Raw genomic sequence first — 26,458 nt, 5'->3', positions numbered from 1 at the left:
CAATCCCAAAATATCACCCAGAGGTAGTTTATAACTTTTTAAAATGCTAATCAGCAATTATACCTATGCATAGCATCTGCTGGGAAATCATACCTATTCAACTCACCAACCAAGTAATAAAATATCCTGGGTGTGATTTTCCTGACTATGACATATGGAACCAAATAGAAGCAGACTTATACAAAATGTTGCTTGTTTTGATGTAGATGTTTCAAGGACCCTCAGAAACCTGAAAACTTCTCTTCTAAAGAAAAAAAATTGCCTTGTTTTAAGATAAATGTCTTTGACTGGGATGGATATTTAACTATGCATTCCTTGTTTTTCAAAGAAAGTGATTTTTATTGGTCCATTTTAGGTATACATAATGATCACATTCATCATAGGGAATTTGTCCTTGTATATGATATGACTTGATTCTTTTTTTCCCATTTCCCTACCCTCCCTTCAAACCTCTTCCACTCCTTATTTACAAAGCTTTGTTTCATTTTTCCTTCTTTTCTCACTTTTTAAACTTCTCTTTTCCTTTCCTCCTCCCCCTCCCTGTTCCCTTCACATTTAACATTTTTGCCTTTCTTATAATTGTCAAAATGCAACATTATTTGTTAACTTCTCAAAAGACAAATAAAAATTTTTGAATATCCTTTCATTAAAAGAAAGTGAAAGCCTATTCTAGATTCAAAACTATAATAAAATTTTCCAGGATTTTCTTTTATGAAAGCATTAAAGAGCTTGACCAAATCCAAAAAATAAAAGCAATTTGAGATCTGTATCTCTATATTTCCAGCGGGGGGGTGGGGGTGATTCTTCACGCTCTGGAAGATCGTGGAATCCTATCATTTTGTTCACAAAAGTAGCTTTTGTCTTCCATCTTATGCTTAATAACATCCAGGGTTTGATGATTTGAAATGGAGGTAATTTTGTGTTTACTTCGTGGAACATCTTGAAGTAGGGAGCCGAAGACAAACTAGAACGAGTTCAAAATCCACTAGAAAAGTGAAGACTCAAGTATACTTACATCGGCAGAACTAGTCGGGCATCCTCTTGCAGCCTTGTTTGGTTAATTTCCAGCTGGAAGCGGGAAGCAGGAACACAGTGATGAGATTTGGGAGGCTATAAACTCAGGCTGAGGAAACTAAGAAGGCAAAAATAGCTGCTAGAGAAGGCAGAACTTGGAAAGCTTATAAAAAATACAACTTTCCAAAGGGCTGTGGGCTGCAGATGCTGCTGACTACCACTGAAACTCTGCACTCTCCAGTCTCAGTTTTATCTGCATTAGTACAAGACCATTGAGCTGGCCTTTTGCTTTGGAGTGATTCATTTTGAGAGCCTAGATAGCTAAATCCACCCTTCATAACTAGTCCTGTGAGGCTGGGGGTGCGCTCAGTGGTAGCATGCTCTTCTAGCATGTGCAAGGCCCTGGGCTGAATCCTCACTTGTCCTTCATGATCAGGACCCTGCCTACTCTGCCAGACTATTGGAGCAAAACTTCTGAGCCCTCTACCCTTTAGCCTACTTCCTCATAAAGGACCCAACAGTTTTGCCTGGACACGCTTTCAATTCTCCCTGATTTCTATTAGACTTAGGATTCATCCCAAATGTCGCCTGTCCAAAGAGACTTCTCTGACATCCAGGCCTAAGTTTGACCTCACATCCTTCTGCCCCAATCCATGCTACATTATTTGGTAGAATAAACCATAACTGTATTTACTGTCTGTCTCCTTTATTAGAACTTCAAGCTTCTCTCGGGCAAGGACTTCTCATTACAGATGCTCATGAAATGTTTGTTGAATAAATGAATAAAAGGACACCTCTCTTTGGAAATGATTATCCTGATTTACATCAGATGGTAGTGTTGTTGTTAAGTATTTCTACCTGGGTAATTTTCTTGGACCCTGGGCTCTGTATACTCCTTTCTTCCCTCTGAGGCCCCCTGTCTCTGGGTTTTCCTTTAATTCTTCCACTCCAAACCTGAGCAAAGACAAAGGACTCAGCATGTGCTTACAGTCTTGTTTCCATAAGTTATAATTTTCTTCTTTTATACCAGTCTGAGGTCATTCTGACCCAGGTAGCCTTATTTAAAATACTTTACTATGGTGGAAGGCTTTTACCTTCTATTAAGTAGCTGCTAAGCACCTGATGCAATATATTAAATATGAAATATGTTCAACAAGCTTTTTGCAAGGTCATTTGTCACCCACTGCTGTGGCCCACAGGGTTTTGAAGTGCTTTTCAGTTGTCCCATATTTTATCTCAGTATGCTAGAGATCAAATCCAAAGCCTCTTGCATGTCAGGCAAAGCTCTCTACCCCTGGGCTATACCCCTAGCCCTCTCTTGTCCCACACTGACAATGTCAAGGAGGAGTTGTACCTGCAAACACTGGAGAATGATCTTCTGCAGGTGCGTAAAAGTGTGTTTTATGTCTGCCTAGAATTCCTTAGTCTGATTGGACTTCTTTCATCCCAAGAGACGAAGGCTCAGTGTCAACTAATGAAAGCTGGTCAGTTGTACACAAAGCAGATAGCAGCAGTAACCACAAAGGCCATGTAGCTCGTGCATGGTATGGAAGGACATTACAATAGGGACCCTGATCACAAAATGATGGTACAGACTTGGAGATGATTTAAAGAGATGCATCCTGGTACTTGCTGTTAAAGAAAGAGTTTAGGTCCTTGTTGTGGAAAAGCATTTTTATTGTGATTCCACTACTCCATCAATTTCATCATCAGCTTTGCCAGCTACACCAGTCCCACTACACACTTGTGTGTTCTTAGCCTCAGCTGTCATTTTTAGTGCTGATGCCAGTGGGAGCTAAAGTACATGTTTAGGGCAGAGACAGAGTTGGCTGGGACAGTAGGCACATCTCCTGGACAGGTGAGAAGTGGAGATAAGGTAGATCTTAGAATAAAAGTATGCACACGGCAACATTAAGTATTGTGCTTGGAAGTGTTTGTCTAGACTTTTCTTTCATTTCCCTCCAGGTCTAGCTTGGCTTACCCTTGCAGTCCTAAATTAGGTAATTAATCCACATGAATTTACATCCAAATGAGGCTTTCAGGATGATCTCCAACTTGGCTGTTAGGTTTTATGACCTGTGACTGGTTAAATTTGGCACTTATATTCTATGAAAATATTGTAATGATTTACTGAAAATTGTGTATTTCATTTTGGGGATATACAAGGCACAAAATAAGGCCAGAGGACATATAGAGTTATTATTAAATTTAATATTATCTTTTTCATGGAAGAGAAGAATAATTTTGGTATATCTCAGTATGAAACACTGAATTTCTCAATGATTCCAGTATAAAGAAGGAATTCAGGACAATGATTGGATTGTTTGTTAAAATATGGTGAGTGGAAGTCATTAAAATGGAAGCTATATACAGATATTTCTTAGTAATAATAAAGAAGAAATAAAAACAAAAGTACAAGGCCAAGTACCAAACATTCCGGTCACCTGACACAATTTTAGTAACAATAACATAATGAGCATGTATCTATTTAAGGGTAATGTTACTTGAAACCTGACTTATAGCCATGAACTTTACATACCAAAATCAGTCCACTCATCACAGTGATCCCTTTGAACACACTGAACATGGTTCAGTGTGTTCTCCCGAATCTTTGCACCTTATTTTTTCTAAGATAATTCAAATTAAAAAGCAAGTGATACTGCCTTTGTAAAGTCATAATTGATGAATATTCTGTGCTGTAAACACAACTTCCTTTTCCTTTAATTATGGAGACATTACTTATTTAGCTATTGGGTTGTTCAAGTTGACAAATCTTAAGTTGTACATCTCATAATAATTTAAGAGAAAGTATGGGGAAAGCTTTCGAAAAGGACTTGTCACATCATTTTCACTTAGTTTTGTTAGCACTTGGCTAAACAATGAGTAGGCTTTTCCTTCCAGTATGGACAGCTGCTTTACAAAGTCACTAGTCAGATTATTATTTTATTGGGAAGAAAATTCGGTTGTGCAAATTTTGAAGAAATTATCCAAGCATTTTCTCTGATTCTGTAAATATGTAGACTTGGCCAAATGTTACTCTCTTAAAGAAAAGTGCTACTCATACAGGACAGAAATTTCCTTTTTTATTTTTTTTCTACCTAAAAATAATCTTGGTGGTCTTTGTTACATGAGATTCAGTTTAACTTTCAACTAAAAGTTGGTTTTATATGAGCAAAACAACTCCCTATAGGCTAATTGCACATATTGTAAGGGGATTTGATCTTTCCTCATTCTTTAAATTACAGCCCATTTATTTAAAGGAATACTTGTCAAAAGAAAGCTTTAAGTAGAGAGTTAAAAAAGCAGTGTTAAATAATTGAACTGACTGGGATGAAATTGCCTTAGTTTAAATAGACTAGTCTGTTTAATGAATTGTGCTTTTATAGGATGAGATAAATCTAAGTGAGCTCAAGTAATTCTACCAGAAACACTGCATTCAGATGGAATAGGAGCGAACCAAGAAGAGGCACTTGTAATAATACAGCTATACTTTATTTTATTAAAACCCAGCTCTGAAACACTGTTTTCTGCTATGTTAATAATAATGATCATAAAATATTATCAAGAACTTTACACACATATCGAACTGTTCAGATTATCTGTAGAGGAAACACTCTATTTGCTCTTTTTCTCAAGTAGAAGTCATATCTTGAAGCTTAATTAGGAACACAGAATTTAATTTCCAATCTTTAGCCAAAGATTCAATGTACAAACCTTCAGGTTTGTACAGGAGGAAATTAATTTCATATCTTCAGGTAAATTTGGCAGGTTTACTTTCCTGTTTAGTGTTGAAGAGAGTTTTTTTTTTTTAGGTTTTTCATAATATACTAGGAAGTTACCATGCAGGCAGCCTACGTAGCAATTGGTTGGTTATCACTTCAAAAGAGAAATTTAGCTGGAACATTTTGTATCCTTTGATTATACTTCTTGTGATGCTAGGTGTTGAAATACATTTTATGTGCTGAAAAATGGAAAAGCAACTTAAGGGGGGAAAAAACCTAACCTAAGACAAGTATAAACATAGGGATCTGTTCTCATCAAAAAAGAATCAGAAACTAAGACTGTGGATCATGTACTATGCTGGCGATTATTTTCCAATTGGCTGAAAAGTGGAAAGAAGATTCTTTGTTACATAGGTCAAAGCTGAAAAAAGAAGTAAAGAAAGATAGTATCAGCTCACGTGTGCCGCTGAACCATTCCACAGTGTAAGAGTTATCTCTCCTTTTATCTGACCCATGAAATTCCTTTTTTAGTACTTATTATCTGGAAAGTAGCTTCTTCACTTAAGGCAAAATTCTTTTCGGCATGCACATACAGACGTCCTGCTTGGAGTTCCTATTTATACAGTGAGGAGCTTCTAATGATTGCAGTGAAAAACAGCAACTTAAATTCAAGTTCACAATATGGAACAGAGATATTAAATCTTGATTTTTAAGGTTATGATCTAGTTTATCTTAGCAAGCAAAATGGGATTTTGTTATAACCTAAATAACTCACTTGTATTCCCAAATATAATGTTCTTTAGTTTCAGAATATTTTAGTTAGATATTTTTATAATTAAATGCTATATTAATATGTGGAATTTATACATGCTTACCCTAGAAACCTAAAAATGAAGAAAGTAGATTATGCCCCTAATTCTACCAATTCATCATTCATTCAGCAACAATTTATTGAGTGCCTGATAATTACAATGCATAAATGTACTTTTATGGAATTTATTTTATTCTAGAGATATCAGGCATGAAAGAGTCACAAAATGTCACAAAATAGCTATGTGATTATAATAGTTTTGAATACTATGAAAAGAGGGTCCAAGGGTCTCTGAGGTTGGGGCAGTGTGATTAGAAAGTGGAGTAGATATGGGCTCCAGGAACTATATTTTAATCAGAGGCCTCAGGGAACATCAGGGGAAGGTGGCAGGATGGCAAGTGGAAAAAGAGTATTCCTAGGAAGACAATTCAAGTGATCGGGGCCTAAGGCTATCCAGCCGTTGCCACTTTCCAAGATCAGAGAGGCTCAAATGACTGGACAGTTGTGAGCAAAAAAGAAATTGGCAAAGAAAAAGTTGAACAGTGTGTAGGAGCTGGGTCTCATGTGACTTTTCACATCATATTAAGAATCCTGAGCTGTATTCTAAGAACAGCTAGAAATACCGAATAAAATTTCTGGCAGCTATGTCTCTGTTGATTTTTGTAATATTTTAAGAGAATTGGGCACTATCTCAGTCAGTTTTCTGTTGCTATAACAAAATACCTGAAACTAGATGATTTATATAATGAATAGAGGCTTATTTGGTTAATGGTTCTGGAGGCTGGGAAGTCCAAGAACATGTTGCTGGCATCTCCTGAAAGCCTTCTTGATGTGTCATCCATAGTGGAGGGCATAGCATGGGAGGACAGAGCAAGCACATGTCACCTTGAACCTCTTTTCCTACTCTTATAAAGGTACACATCCCATGATGGGGATCCCAACCAGATGAACTCATCTAATCTGAGTTTCTTTCAAAAGGCACCACCTTCAAACACCATTGATGTATGAATTTGGGGGTTAAGTTTCAACATAGGTTCTGGAGAGGACAGTTGAGCCATGGATAATATTCTATGCTTTTTATAGTATGCTATTCCCATTTACTTTGTAACTTATTATCTCATATTCATTAAGTGTTCTTCTAAATTTTATGGTTAGTTTCATTATGTGAATTTTTTATAGTTTATTTAACCACACTGTCATATCTTTGGATCTTTACTTCACTGTTTTCAACAATGATATGCTGGGCATCCTTGTAGACAAATGTTTTCACTGATCCATGATTACTTTTTATGAAAAACTCAAATAACACAATTAGAATTGCCCTGTAAAAAGATGAGGGTATTTACAAGCTTTTAATGTGAATTGCCAGGTTGTCTTCCAGAATGGTTGGAACAATTATTTCCACAGTTGTCCAAATAGCCATCCCTAGTAGACACATTTCTTGAGCCTAAATTATAAAGATGTCTGGAGGAAGATTTCACATTGTGTCATGTAGACTTAAACAGATATTTGCAAAATTAGAATCTACTTGATGATTCTTACTTGGTAGTTGCATTTGAGCCATGTGACTGGGAATTATAAAATTCCTGTTTTCCTCTCTGGTTGTTTTTAGTGAACAATGACACACTGTCCTGTGATGTCACTAGGCAATGATCACTAGCCTGCATTGTCAGTTTTAAAGTTTGTGAGTCATGTATAGTTCTTTAAAACACTTGTAAAGACAGATAGACACTAAAACTTTGAATTTTTGGCAAATTATTGAAATTAATAATTATCTAATGTCACAAAGAACAATGCAAATAAATATAGAAGCAAACAAAAAAGTGCCCAGGTAATAAGAAAAATGTTTTAAACTCAGTTATGAATCAGCCTAGTCTCAGATGTTTCTGGGCTGTTTTTAAGCAGTTGCTTGAGTATGCTATAGTCAGGTTTCTCACTAATCCCAGCCCTAACTCTTGGCCATATACCCCAGTTTTGATCTGCCTCAGGCTCCTTGGATTCCACCTCAGATTTGTTTCTCTGTAGCTTTTATTCATTGCTCCCCTTAGTGGATTTTGGCTCCTCTTGACTTTCTTGGTTTTCTTGCTCTGTGTGACCTCTGATGGACAGATCCTTCTCATCCCAGTGTTTCAGTTCACCCCTCCATGGCTACATGGGAAGCATTCCCTGGCCGTCTTTGCTTAGGATGTTCCTGATGACACCATGCTTGGGTTGAGGCAGACATTTAGACAAATAGCGTATGTATGTTCAGAAGTTATTTAAATAATTGTTTAAATGTCTTAATTATTGATAATTACTTTTTATGCAAACGGGGCAAAAAAGTTAATAGAGTACAGCTTTGTTTCTCCAGAACACTTAAATCTATGTTATATTAAGTTACAACTTTGAGCTAATGAATTCCCATGTTAATTGTGTGGCTAAATGGCCATGCAGTACATTTACAATGTAATCCACCCAGGAGGGGGCATATACCTTGCAGAGATGTGGCCATCTTTCCACACTGTGCTTAGAATTCTTCTTTATGGAGAAATGGGAGCAAACATGGCACATTTTGTGAAACGTGAGTCTATTTATTCCTTACTCTTTCCTCTTCTCTATTAAACAGTCTTGTGTGCTGCTAATATATAAAATTAAGAGCTAAGTTGAGTGGCTAAGTCAGCAAAGGCTCTAGGAGTTCAGGGAAGGAGGGTAGTCAATGAATTTGAGCAACTAGGGCAAGTTTCTCAGGGAAGCCTTTGAAGAGTAAACATTATGACGTCAGAGGGGAGAAAGAGGCAGGGTTCAGATGAAGGGGCCCGTTTTGGCAAAAGGAAGGAAATGCAGAGAACATGGCACAGCAGTGTGAAAGCATTTAAAGGAGGCTGTCAAACATTTACCATACCTTGGGCTATGATGACTAACAAAGTAGTTTTCTTTAGACAGCAAGTTAATACCCTCAACCAATCCCCTTTTGTTGGGATATATGCTTCTTAGCTGTACTTTATTTTTTTAAGTTCCAGGAATCGAACTCAGGACCTTGCGCTTGCCAGGCAGATGCTGTGCTGCTGAGCTATATCCCCAGCCCTCTTAGCTGTACTTTTTAATCAGATATTGACTTTATCTGGCCTCACAGCTTTCATTCTCTCAGGAGCCTGTGAGGCTCATGAATGAGACTTTGGAAAATGATTCTTTCTGTACTAACCAAATTTAATGGAGAAAGTAGTTGTCTAATCCTCCCATTTCTTCAACTTTTTAAAAACTTTTTTCTCCACTCCATGCTAGAATCAAATATTTACCAACTTATGTTGAGATTTCCTCTTCTGTTTCCTTGGTATTTCCCTTATTTAGTTTCCTACAAATATGGAACATTAAAATTTTTTCTTAAGTGCTCTCTTTAGATACCATTCCTTCTCATTCTGGTTCATGTAAGACAGCACAGTAATGTGTAAAACATACTGCTTTCAGCTAGATGCAGTGGAGCACACTTGCAATCCCATCTACTGAGAAGGCTGAGGCAGGAGAACTGTAGGTTCAAGGCCTGTCTGGGCAACCCAGCGAGACTCTCAAAAAATAAAAAGGGTTGAGGATGTAGCTCAATAGCAAAGTCAGTACAACAGCCTGGGTTCAGCCCGAAGTACCACAAATAAATAAATATATGAAAATTTTAAAAATTAGAAGTTGTTGCTTTCATATCCTTTCCTTGATAAAAATCCCTACATTTTATTTGTCACTGACGGATAAAGTTCTCTATAGCTCAGCCCAGTTCATCTCCCACAGTGCCCTCCAAGATTCCGCTAACTCAAACACTGTCCACCAAACCTCACTGGAACAACAACACCTATCGTTATTCCGGTCCCCACTGTGCAGTGCCTCTATGTCTCCCCGCTTGAATTCCTCATGGTCACTTTGCATTTACTTCTTTTGTCACTAGACAGTGCTATTTAGACACTATAGTCTGGTTGATACCTTTCTATTCAATTTGTTCACAGGGCTTCTTCCCTGTGGTTAAAGTTTTTTAACTCTTGTGATGCTACCTATATATCAAGTATTGTGATTTATACTTTCTCATATACCTGTTGTTTCAACTAAACAATAACTGCTTTGAAGACAGGAGACTTTATTTCTGACCAAAAACTGTTTTCCCACATGACTGGACTTATTTATGGCATTTATGTGATATATGATATTTATAATAGTGATGATGATAAACATCTCCAGGTGACTACATGTTGTTGAAAACGTTTATTTCTAGGAGAAGAAACTAGAAAGTTCTAGACTCTATTGCTTGTTTCTTAGGTCAAAGCCTTGTGCCTCAGGAAAAAGGAAAAATGAAGTGGGTAGGGAGCAGGATCTCCTTTCCATACTTTAGATATCCTGTTTGCCATATTTGTTGGTCACCATCCATTTTAATTTCTTCAGTATCATTTCAGAAGTTAATAACAACAATGTATCTAAAATCCTTATGGGCCAGCTATTATACCACACTCTTTGCGTGCTTTATTTTGTTTAGTATTCATGCTATGCTTATAAGATAATCATTACTATATCCATTTGGCTGACATGAAACTGGACGCTGCATATCAATATTGCAGAATACATCCATGGTAAGTTCAAGATCTTAATTCATCATGAAGGTGGGTTAAATACCTCATCTTTCTCAAATTTCTGTTAAAGGGAAGAGCCATTAAGGTTTCAGTGTAGGATTTATGAACCTCTGGAAAGGTGGGAGAGAAGCATAACATGGTTGATTAGGATAATGTTTTCCACTTTCTTCACCACACAAAGTAAGGGAAGGGAGATGACACAGATTGACTATAAAACAAGGTAAGCAGGTTCCCTGACCATGTGGATTGTTGAAAGTGGCAGGTTTTTACAGGTAGGCATGACGTGTTGGCACTTGTTCTTCTACTTTCAAAAAGAGATAGTTCTTATCTTCCTGTTCCTAGATTATTTATTGTGATAAAGACGTGGAACACAGGATGTTGAATACAGAAGATTAGGAAAAGAACCATTCAGAAGCGTTACATACAATTGATGAAAGAAAGGCTTATTATCTTGCTTATTCTTGTTCTGTCACCATGAAGTTTTTTCTCTTTGTAAAGGAATCTGTCTTTCCAAGTAGGGAAAATGATTTTTAAAAAGATAAGCCTGAAAAAATTAATTTAAGCTTAGCCATATTAGGGTAGCATTAAGGCACTCTCGGGTACATTTTATTGGTCCATTAATATAGGCCCCGAGTGGTTGAATACACCTAAGGCATGTACTGTATTAATGAACCAATAAAACATGCCCTGGAGTGTCTTAATGATATATTACAACCATTTCTATTACATACATAAATGCACTATTTGCTGGCTGTCTTGCATAGTTTTAAAGAAAATCTTCAATTAACCAAAAATATTGCATCAAGAACTCCTACCCACAATAAAAAAAGGGCAAGAAAGAATCTTGTAATTAACTTCCTGGGCTAGTTACCCATGAGGTGGTTCTTCGAATCTAAAATTGAATACTTTCAGGAAAGGAAATAGAAGAAAGCTGACAGAATTCATACCGTTCTCCTTCTTAACTTAAAATATGGCGCCCTGGATGGTGGTTATGAAGTTAATTAGATATTAATGCCTGTATCCAAATGTTAGCTCTCTGTGCCTACATTAAAAAGATGTCTTTTAGGCATCTGGGAAGAATTTCTTCAGAGAGATGAGGAAAACCCCACATTCATGTAAGTAAACAAGATAGGTTGAGACCAAGACATGAAATCTTATAAAAATATCTTCTCCTAGGAGACACTGAGTTCCACTGTGTCAACTTGATTGGCTTAGGAAATTAGCAAAACACATTTCTGCATGTGCCTGGATGAGTCAGGGAGGTATGACTGTGGTGGTTACTATACATGGTTCCTGACCTCTTACTCTCCGGCACTGTTTCCTTGCTCTGCATCCTGGCTGCCATAAACTAAACACTTCTGCTCTGTCATGCCTTCTGTCTTTGCCTTGGAGCCCCGACCATGGACGAAATCCCCTGAAACCTTGAGCCAGATCAAACCCTTTAAGGGTATCCAGTACCCTTTTAAGTTGTATTAGATACTGTGCCCAGCAACAGGAAAGCTGACTATGTACATTCTTATTAACTCAGTGTTAACCTTGCTGTTTTCCCTGCAGTCACCAAAACTGATGCATTCCTGTGAGTGGGAGAAGCAGAAGGAGGGATGGAAGTATAATATTGGATATCATTTATTGAGTGATTATTATACACCAGTGCTCTAATAATTTTTAGATTAATTATCTCCTTTAATCTTCACGAAATCTCTCCAAGGGAGATATTGTTACACTTGTTTTATGGTTAAGGGGCTCCAAGGTAAAGTAGAAACTTTCCCAAGTGGTGGATCTTGGGATTGAAACCCAACTACCTGAATCTGAAGGGCATATTCAGTCGGATAAACCTTAGTGTGGTCACCACGAGGGAAACAGAGAAAAACATGAAGTTTGTGTTATCTTTGGCTACAGGTCTTTTCTAAATTCTATGTACAAACTGATTACATTGTATATGACATTTTCCTCCTTCATTCCTTCTTTAAAGGTGCATAAGTAGAGGAGAGAGAAGATGATGACCTTGAAGTGGCCTCACAGCAGAGACTTAAAGGATGCAGAGTAACATGCAATAATCTAAGACCCCATGGAAATGGATATATTGCAGTATGGTTGGATGCCATTGGTCAGAAACAAATAAAATGTGAATGTGTCATCACATGACCATGAAAAAAAAAGAAGACGCCTTCCCATCCTCATGAATGATGGGGCATTAAGTAAACTTTCAAAAACTGAGAGAACTACCTCTGAAATAATGTGTGAGTGGAGAAAATTCTCACAATAGTCATAGGCTGAGACAACAGCACACTGAGTGATTAACCCTAAATTTAACCATAGAATAGACTGGGGGTCAAGTTGTAAATTAATTGCTAAAGATAAGCTAATGTACACACACACACACACACACACACACACACACACACACACACACCTGAAATTTAAACACTAAGTTATTGTATTCATAAGGAATTGCTGCAGATTTGTATCCAGGCAGGCTCTGTGCCACTGAGCTAAATCCTGGGCCCAAGACTTGTATCCAAAGCCCATTGAAATGACTATAATCATTGCTTGTTCCTGGATTACAGGTGATGTGTCAAATCTCAAAAATGGGCTTTTGTGAGGAATTATATTTTAGTCTAACTTTTTCTTTGAAGAGATCTGTAAAATTTTAGGAGCTTCATGTTTTGTAAACACATTCTGAGCCAACTGAATTTTGTAAGCCTGAGAAATCATTGTTGAGGAGTGTTTCTGCCTTGATTTGATTTTTACTCATAATTTATATTTGCCTCACTCATTCAGCAGTCAGACAATAGAACTTCCACTGGCTTCATTTTCTGAAGGGCCTGATCCTGATGTTGAAAGTCACAAGGCAATAATTTTCATTCGGGCTTTGGAAGGTAGAAAATTAGACAAAAATAAGACCTAGTTAAAAAAAAAAAACCTGGGAAAAGCAATTCTACCACAATATCTTTAAAATGCCACATATCCTGTTTATAAATGTGACTCCTCATCTAATTAAATATTTAGGATTATTATTTTAAAGACCATACATGGTGTTATTTATGATGAAATACTAATTTAATACTACTCAGTAAATCCATCATGCAATTTCAGTAGGCAAATAACTGCATTATGTAGGTGTACTGTGTCTATTAAGTGACTCATCTATTGGCTTATGTTCAGAGTAGAAATCAGGCCATCAGTTTTCTGTCAAATTGCCCATGCAGGGGCTGGGGATTTAGCTCAGCCGCACAGTGCCTGCCTGGCAAGCATGAGGTCATGAGTTTGATTCCCGGTACCAGAAAAAAAAAAACAAAAACAAAAACAAAAAACCAAATTGCCCATGCAAATCACCTCAGAGTGGTCTGCATCATATAACAAGACAACATAAACATGTGGGAGGTAATAACAATAGCTGGACATTTATAGTAAGCAATTTAATTGGTGTACGATCTCACAGTTCTTAAAGTTAAACACTATATGGCACTAGTTTTCTGGTGATGGCCTCTTTGCTGGCTTTAATAAGAATAAGCTAAATGTATAAGTTTATAAGTTTTATAAGCACTTTCACAACCCCATTGGATTCTTCCCTCCAACCCTATGACATGATTGTCCTCATTTTCATTTAAAAAATTACTACTCAGAGAGGTTAGTGATTCACCTGAAGCCATTAACCTGCTAAGTGACAAAATGGATTAGGAGCAGGTCTTCTTATGATAGTCAATTGTTTTAATTTTCTCCATCACAAGTCTGGGACATCAACAGATCAAAGAACTAAGTCAAGAAAGTTTACATCTACCTCTGGGGCACAGATTTTTAAATTTTTGATAATGCCATGGGATAGACTGAAAATTCTTTCAGTGAATGAGTTTGATAGATGAGAGTTACAACTGAATCTAAAAATAAAATGGGTCCCTGATTTAAAGGTTAAATGAGAGTTTTAGACTTTGGCTTATTCAGAAGATTTAACTTGGCTGTCAGGTGCAATCAATGTGAATTTTACCTAAAATTTACAAAATACTTTAGTTTTCAATATAGATAATTATTCATAATAATAAAAGTAGGAAGCCCTCATAGGACAGAGAGAAATGCACCTGACACAGTGTTGAAAGGTCTGAGTTTAACAGCAGATTCTCCTGTGTGGGTTGGAATTGGCATTGAAGCCCTGTGCAGCTTAATTTTTCTAATTTAAAGAATGAGAATAGCAATACTTGTTTCCTAGAGGTGTTGTAAGTATTAAACTATAGAACATAGAAGTTATTAGCCCTTTGATGAAATTTAGTATATTAATGAACATTCCAAATTGAATGCAGTGGTTGATATATAGGTCCATGCACCTAACTGTGGGGATAGTGTTTGTTATGGTTATCAGATTCTTAAAGGACTGTGTAAGTTGTAGGTGATTCAGAACTATCCCTGTATGCAAAAAGCTATTTAAATTGTGAAATGACATGTACATATTCCAGTTCAAGGATCAAGAAGTAGGGCCCAGAAAGGTGGTGGGGAACCAGTAATTTTCAGGAGAAGAAAATGTTTTTCTGTCCTCACAAACTTGGATTGGAATTCTATAAGATGATTTCGGTAGTCAAATTTGCATAAGACATAAATTACCTTTAATGGCAAAATCACTTTCATATATAATAAGTTTAAATATAGGCTGTTAAATGGTGCTTTTGAACATATTCCATAGATGATAATCTGTAATTTACTAGTTTCTCTCTTTTTGAAATTTTAATGTATGTGAGATCCTTTCTTTCATGATTTTCCTTGGATGATGTCATGGAATCTTTTAGTGTAAGATGAAACAAGTTTTCTTGGATCCAAGTAGGTAAGTAACCCGGTCACCTGTGACTTTGACTGAATATATTGTTTTATGCACATACTAGAGACACATCAGTCCTATCAAGATCCACTATTTGGAATTACTAACCATTTATCTTTGAACCTTAGTCCTATGACTATTTTTCTTTTAATGTAGTAAACAAAAATAAACTTACTCTGGAAGGTAATGTGAGGATGAAAAAACAGTACCAAAAATCTTGCTTTGGAAAATTTCCCCTGAAATACTAAAGAATCAGCATCATGGTCTTAAAATAGGCTGGGGCTGAGCAGTGGAGCAAGAGATTTGTACTTTAGATGTGCTCTTGCTTTCTCAGACACAAAGGCATTATTGTCTAGGGGAACGGATTCTGCTATGTACAGAGTGTTGAGAAGATAGTGGGATTTAGATCTCGCAGCATCCTCCTTGGTTTTGGCAAGGTTGAGAGCAGAGGGAGCTACAGTTGCTCAGGAAGAATGCTGCATGAACAGTGTGACATTGTAGTGATAGAATGGAAAAGCCAGACGGAATAGAGTGAAATCAGTCAGCATCACAGGAGGAAATATACGGTGTGTTCCAAGAGAAGAGTTCAAGGAATATCTAGTGGAGGTTACTGGCAAAGATATAAGTGCAGAATGGGAAAGTAAGGTAACTCTGTGGTAGAGGATGCCCCGAGACTAGCAGTACTGCATCCTTTCCCACCCTCAGGTTTGCAGGGGTGAATCACCTGGAAAGACAGGGTCTTATAGAAAGGGCACCTTCACAAGAGCTGTGGGCTGCTCTTTGTCTGTTTTATGGTTTTGGGGTGGAACCCAGGACCTAGTGTGTGCTAAGCGTGTGCTCTCCCACTGAGCTTGAAGGTGTGGTCTTCATTGGTGGAAGGCTGCAGCTCAAGGTGACTCCACAGGGAGGAAGTTAAGGGAGAATACATACTCCTCCTCCCCTTCCCTCCTTTGTCCTCCCCTGTCTTGTCCTCCTCTCCCTTCCACTCTTTTCCCCTCCCCTCCTCTGGTATCCTCTCCTGTCCTCTCCCCTCCTGTCCTCTCCCCCATTCCCTTCCCTCTCCACTCCTCCTCTCCTCTCTTCCTTCTCTCTAATCCCATGCCAGGACTCTTTAATGGTAGAAATCAAGTAGGAGCCAGAAGCCACAAGATCTAATTGGTGTACTCCTGCTACTGTCTGCCTGCAGGATAGGGTGAAGAGTGGATCTGGGAGAACAAACAAGCCCCTGGACTTGGTGCTTTACAGTCCCAAAGGTTTTCTTCTCCTTGTTGCTCCATGTCCAACATGAGCACATAGCCAGTATCTCCACTCCATGCCTCCTCACTTGAAAACTTACTTTGGAGCAGAGTAGATATCTTTCTGACACATAACCAGTTGCTTTAGTGAAGAGAAAGGAGATTGTGGATGACCTCAGGACAGCTGTTAGACACTTTGGTCTTAAATAACTCATGCCATTTATACTTAACCAGAACTGGTTCAGGGCACTACCCAAACTCAAGGGAGTCAAGAAGTCCAGTTGTACCCTAACCCTGAATAAGAGCATGTGATAAAGCTGAGCAGCACGAATAACTCCACAGATAACTCTTTTACTCAAAGCATGCTGATTTCTAAATTAAAGTAAAGAAGGGTATGGATCTGCAGAGTAATTCAGGCAAAATTTAGCTTACAAATAATTTCTGAACATCTGGCCTGATGTTCAGTAAAACTTATGCACAAATCATACCAGAACTTGAGGAAACCAAATCCTTACCATTGACTGAAACAAGACCCTAGAAGAATTTTTGTACATTACTACCATCAAAATATTAATATTTAAATTTGAAAAAGACTTTTGTTAAGTCAATGATATGGTATTAAACTTTTTTTCAAGGAAATTTATACAAAGTTGTTCTCATTCCCCACTCACAGTCTAAAAGAGAAAATTCTAATCTGAAGAAATGCAACAATTTTTAAAAAAGAAACTCTGATATTTTTATTTTTGGGTTTTCTTAGGATTTTATTTTGTGAATACATGTGTGCAGCACATAATGCTCACATTCCTTGTAGGAAGTTGGTACATGTACACAACACATCTTAATTCCTTTTTTCATTCCCTTTCCATTCCTTCCCTCCTCCCTGTACTCATCCCTTGATCCCTTATTACCCACATATTAGTAACTTTTAAAATTAATCTACAATGATTTTAGAAGGACTGAATGACGTCACTCATCATGTAACTTAATCATGTTCCTTTTCCTTCTAGCGGTACAGCATTGTTATTTATAAATGGACTAACACAAGCATTAGGAATATCTAGCACTTTCAGATTAAATCACATAATATGGCACAAACATAACTGGTGGGAAAGAGGTAGATGGCAACATTATCTGTACTTAGAAAAGGGTCATTTTGGAGTATATTCTGGGTATAAAGTATGACATTATCTAGTATTTTAGTAGTGTCTTTCGTTGGAATCCAAAAAGGCAATGATTGCTGAGAATAAATTCTAAACAGTAACTAGTACTGTTTTCTGGGTAGCCCACTGCTCAAAAGGAAAGAACAGCTGAGATGAGGGAAAGGAGAAAAAAAAGAAAGAAGAAAGAAAAATATATACATACACACAAGATAGCTAAGATAATTATACTACTGATTTCTGTTAGTTTATTGAAAGGAAGAATAAATGCTTAATTTTTTTTCTTATTTTTTTGACCAATCTTGCATACTTATATCTGGTAATCTGAACAACTACTCTGAAGATAACAATATGCATTGTAACAACCATTGTTGATTTCCTTTCATCTTGTTTTGAAATTCTGTATAGTTTTTAATTTTTTAAATTTTTATTCTCTTTAAAATAAAAAAAGGAATGCTGATGGGAATAGTTTCAGAAATGTTAAGTTTTGCAGCTTCTGTTTATGTATCTCCTTCTGACACATTCCATATTAGTGAGCTTTCCCATTTCTGGGACACAATATTGAACACTCACAATTCCAAGGAGGAAAGGTTTAATTTAGCACATGGTTTTGGGAAGGGCGTTGGTTTATAGTCAGCTAGGTTCAGGCAGGAACATTGAGGTAGAAGGGCATGGCAGAGCAAAGGTGCTTAATTCATGGAGGCTGGGAGCAGAGCAGAGGGGCAGCACCAAAGAGGAAGAGCCAGGGACCAGGTATAATACCCAAGGCTCTATCTCCCTTACTGACCCAGACACACCAGAAGTGTGCTCTAATAATCTGCTATTCCAGTGAAGTGTTTCTTAATCCAGTGAAGTTACATATCAGGATTAATACTCACACTGTGCAGTGCAGCTGATGTTCAAATGCTGGCAGCCGTGTCCCTTTCCTTAGGGCTTTCTCTGGCTAATGGAGCCAGGTGCACCTGGATATGCAGCAGGACGGGAGTGTTAGAGAACCAGTGCAGAGGGCCATCCTCAGTGACACATTTCCAAGAGTTCAGTCTTCGATGGGAAAAACCAACCCCCAAGAATGCTGACGAATGGCTTTCTATTCACACAAACGTGTGTTTGTGAAAGACCTCACACTGTGCTCTGAATTTTAACATGAAAGATTACTAATTACTTTTTAGGTTACGGAATTTTCAAATTTTCTGCTTCCTCCACTCCAACCAACGTGTCTCAGAACACAAATACAGAGTAACTGTAAGAATACCCCATCCAGGAAACAGAAATTGCAATATCCAGTAGTTACTGGGCCACGGTACTGATGAAATCCTGTGGCTAGCGGATGTCAAATCCTGGCTGAGAAGGATGCGCCACGAAGGGAATTTGATTCTGCTCTCAAGGAAGAATTTCCTTGTCCATTGTTCTCTGTGGCTTATGGTTTTGCCATGTGGGAGATTCTTGCTTTTTTTTTTTTTTAATCGTTGCAGCCACAGAAGGAGGTGAAGGCTCTAGAGGTTTTGCTCCTAGCTCCCTGACTATGACTTTGGTGGCCTAGGAATCGCTTTAATGCTCAGCCAAAGGCTTTGAAATCCTAACTTCCGGTTGTTTTGGCAATATAATTTATTTTACATTAGTAAAACTTTAATCTCTTTACTTGCAGTCAGTTTCATGTACCAGCAGACACACGCACAATCCTTTGTCAGATTGAATTCTTAACGTGATGTTATTTCTTTGCTTTAAAGTTGTCCCCTTTCCTTAACCTGTCATCATCATTCATTCTGTACCTCAAGGCTTGGATTCAAGGCTGCCTCAATTCTGTTACATAGCTGTATCTCAAGGGTCTTTATTATTCAACTTAAAATTTTATCTCCTAATGTGTGAGATAAGCATTCCCAACTTTTTCAGGCTAAAAATTACCAGCTACTTTCTTATTGCCCTTAACTTTTCATGAGTATGCTGGATAATTCGTTCCTGCTGTAATTCTTCTAAAATTTTGCCAGATGGTACTGATAACATTTAATATGTGCTCATGTGATTCTGTTTTCCAGTTGCTTCACTAGAACCACAGGTTACTGAGATGAGCCGTCTGCCTCCCAGGGCATCACGGGCATCGTTGTTACCGAACATTTTGTCACTTCTCAACTTGGGCCTCATATTTCCAGCCTCTGAGATTTCCTAGTTATCTTCTACAAATGTCACAGATTTTAGATACTTTGTTACTCAGTAGCGATTCTATTTTAGATAACAAAACTGACTGAAGAATCAGAAACACCTTGAAATCTAAGTGACTTAACACAACAAGAGGTTTGTTTATTTCTGATGTAAAATCCAGTGTAGTAATTCCCTCTTGCTTATTGAAGACCCCTGCTGTATGCCTGACTCATGAATAATAGCAAATCTGACACCTACTTTGTTTTTCCCTATCCATTTATAGAGAAATTTAATGCCTTTTCAATCTTAGCTATGCACACCTTGTCTGTTTTGCAGTTTGAGGAACAATAGCAAAAGTCGCAACCATTTCTTTTTCCTTCACTATTTCACTTACAGAAAGTTCATTCTCACTATAGCTCTTGCCAGCCTTAGCATATTTTTTGGTTATTAAGTCAAGAACTCTCACTTTTTACTTAAAGGAAGCACTTATCAAGTACTTAGTTTTGGAATATTTCACTTGACATTTTAGGACCACAGTTGACCATAGCCAGTGGAAATCTTGGAGAAGGGAGCTATGCATAAGGCAGGGCCACTGTAGACAGAAGGGACCAAGGGTTCTGTCCTAAGCATTCATCAGCACCTCAAACTATCAAAGCCCTGTTGTTTTCAGTCTGCAATTCTCCAGGTACTGACTTCTAACAGGTAGAACCCTCAGCCCCTGTGGCTCTCCAGTCTTCCTGCACTGTCATCTCATGTACCCTATGGTTTTCAGTACCATCCTTTTTCATGTGAATCCCAAACACTACCTGGCACCTAGCTTTGCATAATCGTGCACACAGCAGATCTACTTGGATGTCAGATACCACAATATTAATGTGTCCAAAACCAAATGCTGATTTTTCCCCTCAAAGTTGCTGTGCCCTAAACTGACCAATATTATTACTCTTAATGTTTGGCACTAAAGTTCATGGTTGTTTAGGAAACAAAGAAGTGATCTTTGAGTATTGTCTTAGCATCATATACTATGTGGAATCATAAACAAACCCTATCAGTGAGATCTTCAAAATGCAGGTGTAACCTAGTCATTTCTTCTAGACCTACAGCCATCAGTTTCTACCTGTCCTAATATAATAATGATCTAACAAGTACTTTTAGATTGTACTTATCAGCATTTGCTAGAATAATGTTTTAAAAAATAAATGAGATTTTAGATAGAGTTCTACAATAGGATCCCATTACAGTAAGAATGAAAACTGAAGTCTTTCCTAATCACTTATTAAATGAACTTTATAACGCTTGTCATCTTACATTTTAGCAATTGCATTTGGACCTGCTTTGTTCAGTTATTTGTCTTCTCAACTAGAAATAAATCTCTATGCTAGAGACTTTCCTTTATTCACTGTTGTTTCCATAAAATCCAGAATGTTGCTAGGTGTATGGGAGATGTTCAACAAATACTTGTGAATGAATAACTGGGTGAATGGGTGAGTTATATTATATCTCCATTTTTGGGGTACTTTAATCTCTTTATATTTATTTGTATGACCTTTTTATATTAATGATATATACATAAAATGAATTTCCAAATTTTTCTCTTTAGTTCAAATATCTGTCCATCCATCCATCCACCCATCATCAATTTGTATTGTTTCTTCCTCACCATATTTTCCATTGCTCTCTTACTTAGAGATTTCTTTTCTATTATGAGCTTGATTATATTTATACGTATTTACCTAATGTCTCCTAAAATTGAGTCTGATTTTAGGCAAGCTTGATGGTCAGTCTTCATTCAGATCTGTTCTAGGAATTACAATAAATTCCTCAGATCAGATTCTGGAGTCAACATACAAAAATACCACTTATTTGAATGTTCCTATAAATACTTAGATTGAGTACTTTTCACTATAAGTGAAAGACCAGGTTTCTTTTCTTCCAGATGTACCTGACATGCTGCCTATTGGCCTAATTCCTTCTTTTTTCCTTTGCTTTGATTCTTAACAGAAGTCAAAGAGACTTCCGGAACTGACAATATACTTTTCTTTCATTCAGTACCTGCCAGACCCAAAAGAAAATGTATAATATCTAATAAATACTTTCTGGATATTACAGTTACTTGAATGTTATAATTAAGGGAAGTTAAAAAATTCCACTAGAAATTTGAAATTTCCCTGAGACTTATTGGTATATTCCCTGAGATTCACATGTACCATGTCCCTGTGTGTATGTGTGTGTGTGTGTGTGTGTTACGTTTTGAGCCATTGCTTACAGTTGTGCATATGAACAACTTTTGAGGAGCAATTTACCTGTGAGCATGTGTATATAATTATGGCAAAAATTTTTTCAGCACATGAGAGTAAATTATCTTGCCCTTTACCTTTTGCCTGACTTACAGAAAGTCACCACACAGGCCAGCTGTAGTGTTCTGTGGGATTGAGCATGGGGCAGGAGCAGAGGAAAAAATGGAGGAAGAAATGTGGGAGGAGGAAAGGAAGAAATGCCATGATGGGGGTGAGGAGGGCAGTGGCTGTGTGTTTGGGGGATTTGAGATCACCTTAGATGTGCAAAAGCATGGAGAAATTGCCAGCAGACTTAAACTTTCCTGTGAACTCAGGGAGAAGGGAAAGTAAGTAAGAGCTTTACAGTTCCGAGGTGAAATAACTGAAATAAGAACTTCTTCAAACACTTTATTCTTTTCACCGTGCCTTAAGTCTTTTTCTGAAGTGTGGCAAAGAGAAAATGTAGAGATCCTGTTTTACTGTAGGATATTTTGAAAACTCTACTTTTCTGATTTTTCATTTTTAGATAAATATTGTAAGCTTCTTGCATCACACAGTTCAGAAGCTAAGAAACTGATCAGCTTGATTAAGGCACAGGTTATCTTAGGACAGCTGATGTAGTAGGACAGATATGAGCCAGACTCCTGGGGCCAACTCTACAGGCAGACAGAAGGTGGACAAGCACAAATGTACTCAACTCTACTTTTGCAAAACATTGCTTTCTTATGAGAAATCATACTAGATAGCCATATTCAGGAATGTATTAAATAACAAGGAGGGCAAATTCCCGTAAAATCTGATCACAGTTGGCTCTTCAACTTTGTGGACTATTCTTTTCACATTGTGAATTGCTATCATAGTTAGCATAGTTTTTCTCTTACCTTTTGAGTATTTTTATTTAAAAATATTCTTATGACTCTTGAAGTCCAAGCTACTTTTCCAAAAATATCTATTTCCCTCTTGAATATGAAAACAATCTTAGGAATTCAGGATGTGAAATGTCATCTTTGTCTTAACGATTACAAGGTTCAAATATATTCAACTTTCCCTTTGTCCTTTCTTATGTATTTAAATATTTTAAACAGCCCAATTTAGAAATGTCTAAAGCTTTCTACTTTAATTTGTTTACTTCCAATTTAGGTATTGATTAGTAATAGAGTAAAAATTTAGTGTCACATTCCCTCAACTATATTATTCATTGATTATTCAAACGTTTCCTGAGATAATGATCTATGTTGATTACTAGCTTATTGCTGGATTTGTGAAGATAAGGAAATATGTTTTCATTCATACAGGTTTCACAGTGTTGCTGGAGAGAAAGATGTCATACGTGAACATTTTGCCAGCATTAACTTTAATGGTGTTTCAAATAACAGGGCTGAAGTACAAACGATAGAATATTGCAACAATGTGAGGTTCCTGAAGGACTTCCTAGCAGTAACGTTGGGACTAAGTCTTGAAAGATGGGTATGTAGTTTCAGTTGGTGAAGGTAAGTAAGGACAGTCCACGAAGGAGGGGATGCTTATTTTTATAGTGCTTAAAAAGTGGCGAAGTATCTAGTATAACTGCAGTGATGTAGAATAGTATTCTGCCTTGAAAGAAGTAGGCAAAGTTTGGCAGAATGTGCAGAGGAATGTGGGGCCAGAAATAGATCGGAAGGACCTGGGATCTAAACTTTTAGTTTAAGTCTGTAAGTATTAGGAATTGAAAGGAATTTTAAAGCAAGTAAATAACATGATCATATTTAACCATTAAGAAAATGCTAGTGTCAGTGTGACTAGGGGTTTTGTGATAGAAAGGTGTTCTGAAAATTCAAGAAAGATACCATAAAGTTTAGAATGAAGGCACCAAGGATGGGATGAAGGAATGGATGTAAGATATTTCTGCTAGAGATCTGACAATACATAGAACGTTTAGAATTAATTATTTTTTAGAAGGGAGCAGAGAGGGAAATAATGACATGTGGGTTTCATATTGAGATTATTTTTTATTTTTATTTTTTTTGTTTTTGGTTTTTCTCCAGTACCGGGAACCGAACTCACGACCTTGCGCTTGCCAAGCAGGCGCTTTTGCCGCTGAGCTAAATCCCCAGCCCCTCATATTGAGATTAAAATTTTACTATTGCAAAGACAATTCTTTTCATGAGAGTTCTTCTTTTTTTTTTTTACCAAGAGAGTGTAGCATATTTGAAAGTCTCATCTTTTCATATACTAAGTTGTTTTTTAATGTTAATAGTCTTCAAATAAGAAGAATCTCTTGTTTCTGAAAAGAATGTTCATATCTACTCTAATGCCTTCCTAAATATCTATAGCATTACTGGATCTAATTAGACTTATCTCAATCTCCTGGAACCATTAGTACCTTTACTAATATATGCCAAAGCTGGCTAATAAAGCACTGTCTGTTCCAAACTTTTTGTCAGAGTTACGACTCAGAGAGCACATGTAATGGTGATTTCTTTTCTGGGCTTTATTTTTTTACGACCATGATAAAGGAAAACAAGCTTTCTGGTAAGCCATATTTATGGCCTCATGGACTGTAAAGATTTCAAAGTTTATAGTAAGTGTCTTTCTCTTTCAAAGCTAGCATATTTCTTGAGCACCAAAAGTGTGTAAGGCATGAGATTGTAGAAGACAGGAAATAATGTAAGATGGTGCTCAAAATCGTGGAACTCCTGGTTCCTGAGGTCATGCGGGTCCTTATGCCTACAGGCAATCTGCGGAGAGCCTTCCAACACCTTGACATTCTGGGAACCACTGATGGATGCAGGGATGGCATTTTTTTTTTTTTTTCTGAGGAAATACTTCAGAGCTTTCATCACACTGTACAGCCTTAAGGAGCTGGCAGGTTTAACTATAGGATTAGGTACATGAAACCAATGACTATCAATATAGATTAGTATATGATAAGAACAAAAAATAATGGTTCAGATAATAAATTCTTGCTACTTCAGGAGATGTAAGTAGCTTGTCTCAAAGAACTTGAGATTTGCGTTAGTCAGGTGTCCTCACTGTGATGGTATGTCTATGGTGGGTAATGGAGAAAGGGAGGTCATTATATTTAGCAGAGGGTTCTGAGGAGCAAAGTCCAAAGAGTACAGTGCAGGCTCGGAAGCCACCTGTGAGCTACATCACCTCATGGTGTGGAAAACTGCAGGGTGAACATATTGGAGCCAGCAGTCACATCTTGAGGCAAGGAGCAGAGAGAAAGAGACTGGGCATCTCACAAAGCCCATCACAGGGACACCCCAAATGACCTAAAGTCCTCCCACTTAGCCCCACTTCTTACAGTACTTCCCAAGGTCACCATCTTGGGGAACAAGCCTTTAGGGACTCTGGGGAGGACATTCCTCAAAGCTCCCCTTTAGGGACTCTGGGGAGGACATTCACCCCTCAAACCACTGTGAGAATGGCACAACTGGTTCTGTATAAACTTCGTTTAAATGTCCCTTCAACTTTGAGAAAGCTTCCTAGGTTTGTTGTGCAGTAACAAATGTAGAACAATTTTCACAGAAACTTCTAGAGAACATCGAAATTCTATGTTTACAATAGACAGGGATATGAAATGTGTCATGCATCTGTAAGCACAGCAGCCACTAATAGAAAGGAAAGGTGTAGTGAATTGTTTAAAATTAGTCAAATTTCACTCATGGTCCTTTCCTTTGGAAGCCTCAGCCGGACGACTGAGTCTGTAAGTACTGAATTTAAGAAGATAAAAATTAAGTTCTGGTGTGAGCCACATATTGCTGGGCTATAAATGAAGAAGACTTTGAGTACGTGACAACAAATCCCTGGGTCTGGAAATCTTTGGAGAGAAATGAGTCAACCTGACTTGACGAAGTTACCAAGCTTTGGAAGGATGCACTACTTATAATGACAGGCCCAATTTCTGGTAAGAATGTCCTACAGAAAGACTAATTGCTTGTCAAAGGCCGGAGCTTCTGCTTCTCACATCCTGCTTGTTGAGCTACCTGTGGGGTCTAGCTTGAGTCTTCAACGTCTCCCACGGAAGGTGTTTGAGTGTGTGACAAGATGTGCCCAGCATCAGCAGGTCACGATCTGAGAAGGTGTCATAACATGGCCTCTTCTCACCATCACACTGAGCAGATGAAGGGCCTAGGCTGGCAGAAGGCCTTGCCTTAGAACATGGGCAAAGCATTAAGGAAGATGGCGGCTTCTACATCCTCTGTCCTCTCACACGAGAGCCTGAGCTTTGAGGACTAAATTGAACTGGGAAGACAAAAGAAGCCATCCTTTGTTTTTCCCAGCTCCTCCTTCCTTCACTGTTTATCAGGCTAGCCTAGAGGTCACCTTGAACATTTAATGCCCTTTTCTTTGATTTTTTTTTTTTTTTTTTTTTTTTTTTTTTTTTTGCTTCTGTACTATTTTTAGAATGGCGGGAATGTTCTTGAATATTTTGGTGAAACAATCAGCCAACCAAACAAAACAACTCAATCAGAAGACAAACTTCATTGTTTGATGATCCGATGGTGAGAGATTAGCCAGCCCTGAGGCAAAAACACATTTTCCTCCATCCTTTTCTATAATGGCATTCTTAACATCATATGCAAGTTGGATGACTTGTAAGTAGCAGTGACTAGAAAGGAAAAGGTACTGGCCTGGAAAGCACCTAGGTTTTATCCCAGACAGACTTGGCTTGGCACTGGGCTTGTGGTGTGACAGTGGACAGTTGGCTTAATTTCTAGGAAATGCTGTCTTT

General features: G+C 37.6%; 1 long non-coding RNA gene across 1 annotated transcript in view; it reads left to right on the top strand.

Annotated features, from left to right (window-relative positions):
* LOC102023675 overlaps positions 1-12,284 on the top strand; it is a 95,547-nt gene extending 83,263 nt beyond the window's left edge. The window contains exon 3 of the long non-coding RNA XR_263237.2: positions 12,103-12,284. This is a non-coding gene — a long non-coding RNA (uncharacterized LOC102023675). The remainder of the gene's footprint in view (positions 1-12,102) is intronic.
* The last annotated feature ends 14,174 nt before the right edge of the window (positions 12,285-26,458 follow it).

Source organism: Chinchilla lanigera, unplaced genomic scaffold (genome assembly GCF_000276665.1).
Source record: "Chinchilla lanigera isolate Chin_1 unplaced genomic scaffold, ChiLan1.0 scaffold00064, whole genome shotgun sequence".
Lineage (NCBI taxonomy): Eukaryota > Metazoa > Chordata > Mammalia > Rodentia > Chinchillidae > Chinchilla > Chinchilla lanigera.
This window is presented reverse-complemented; position numbering and strand designations above follow the sequence as displayed.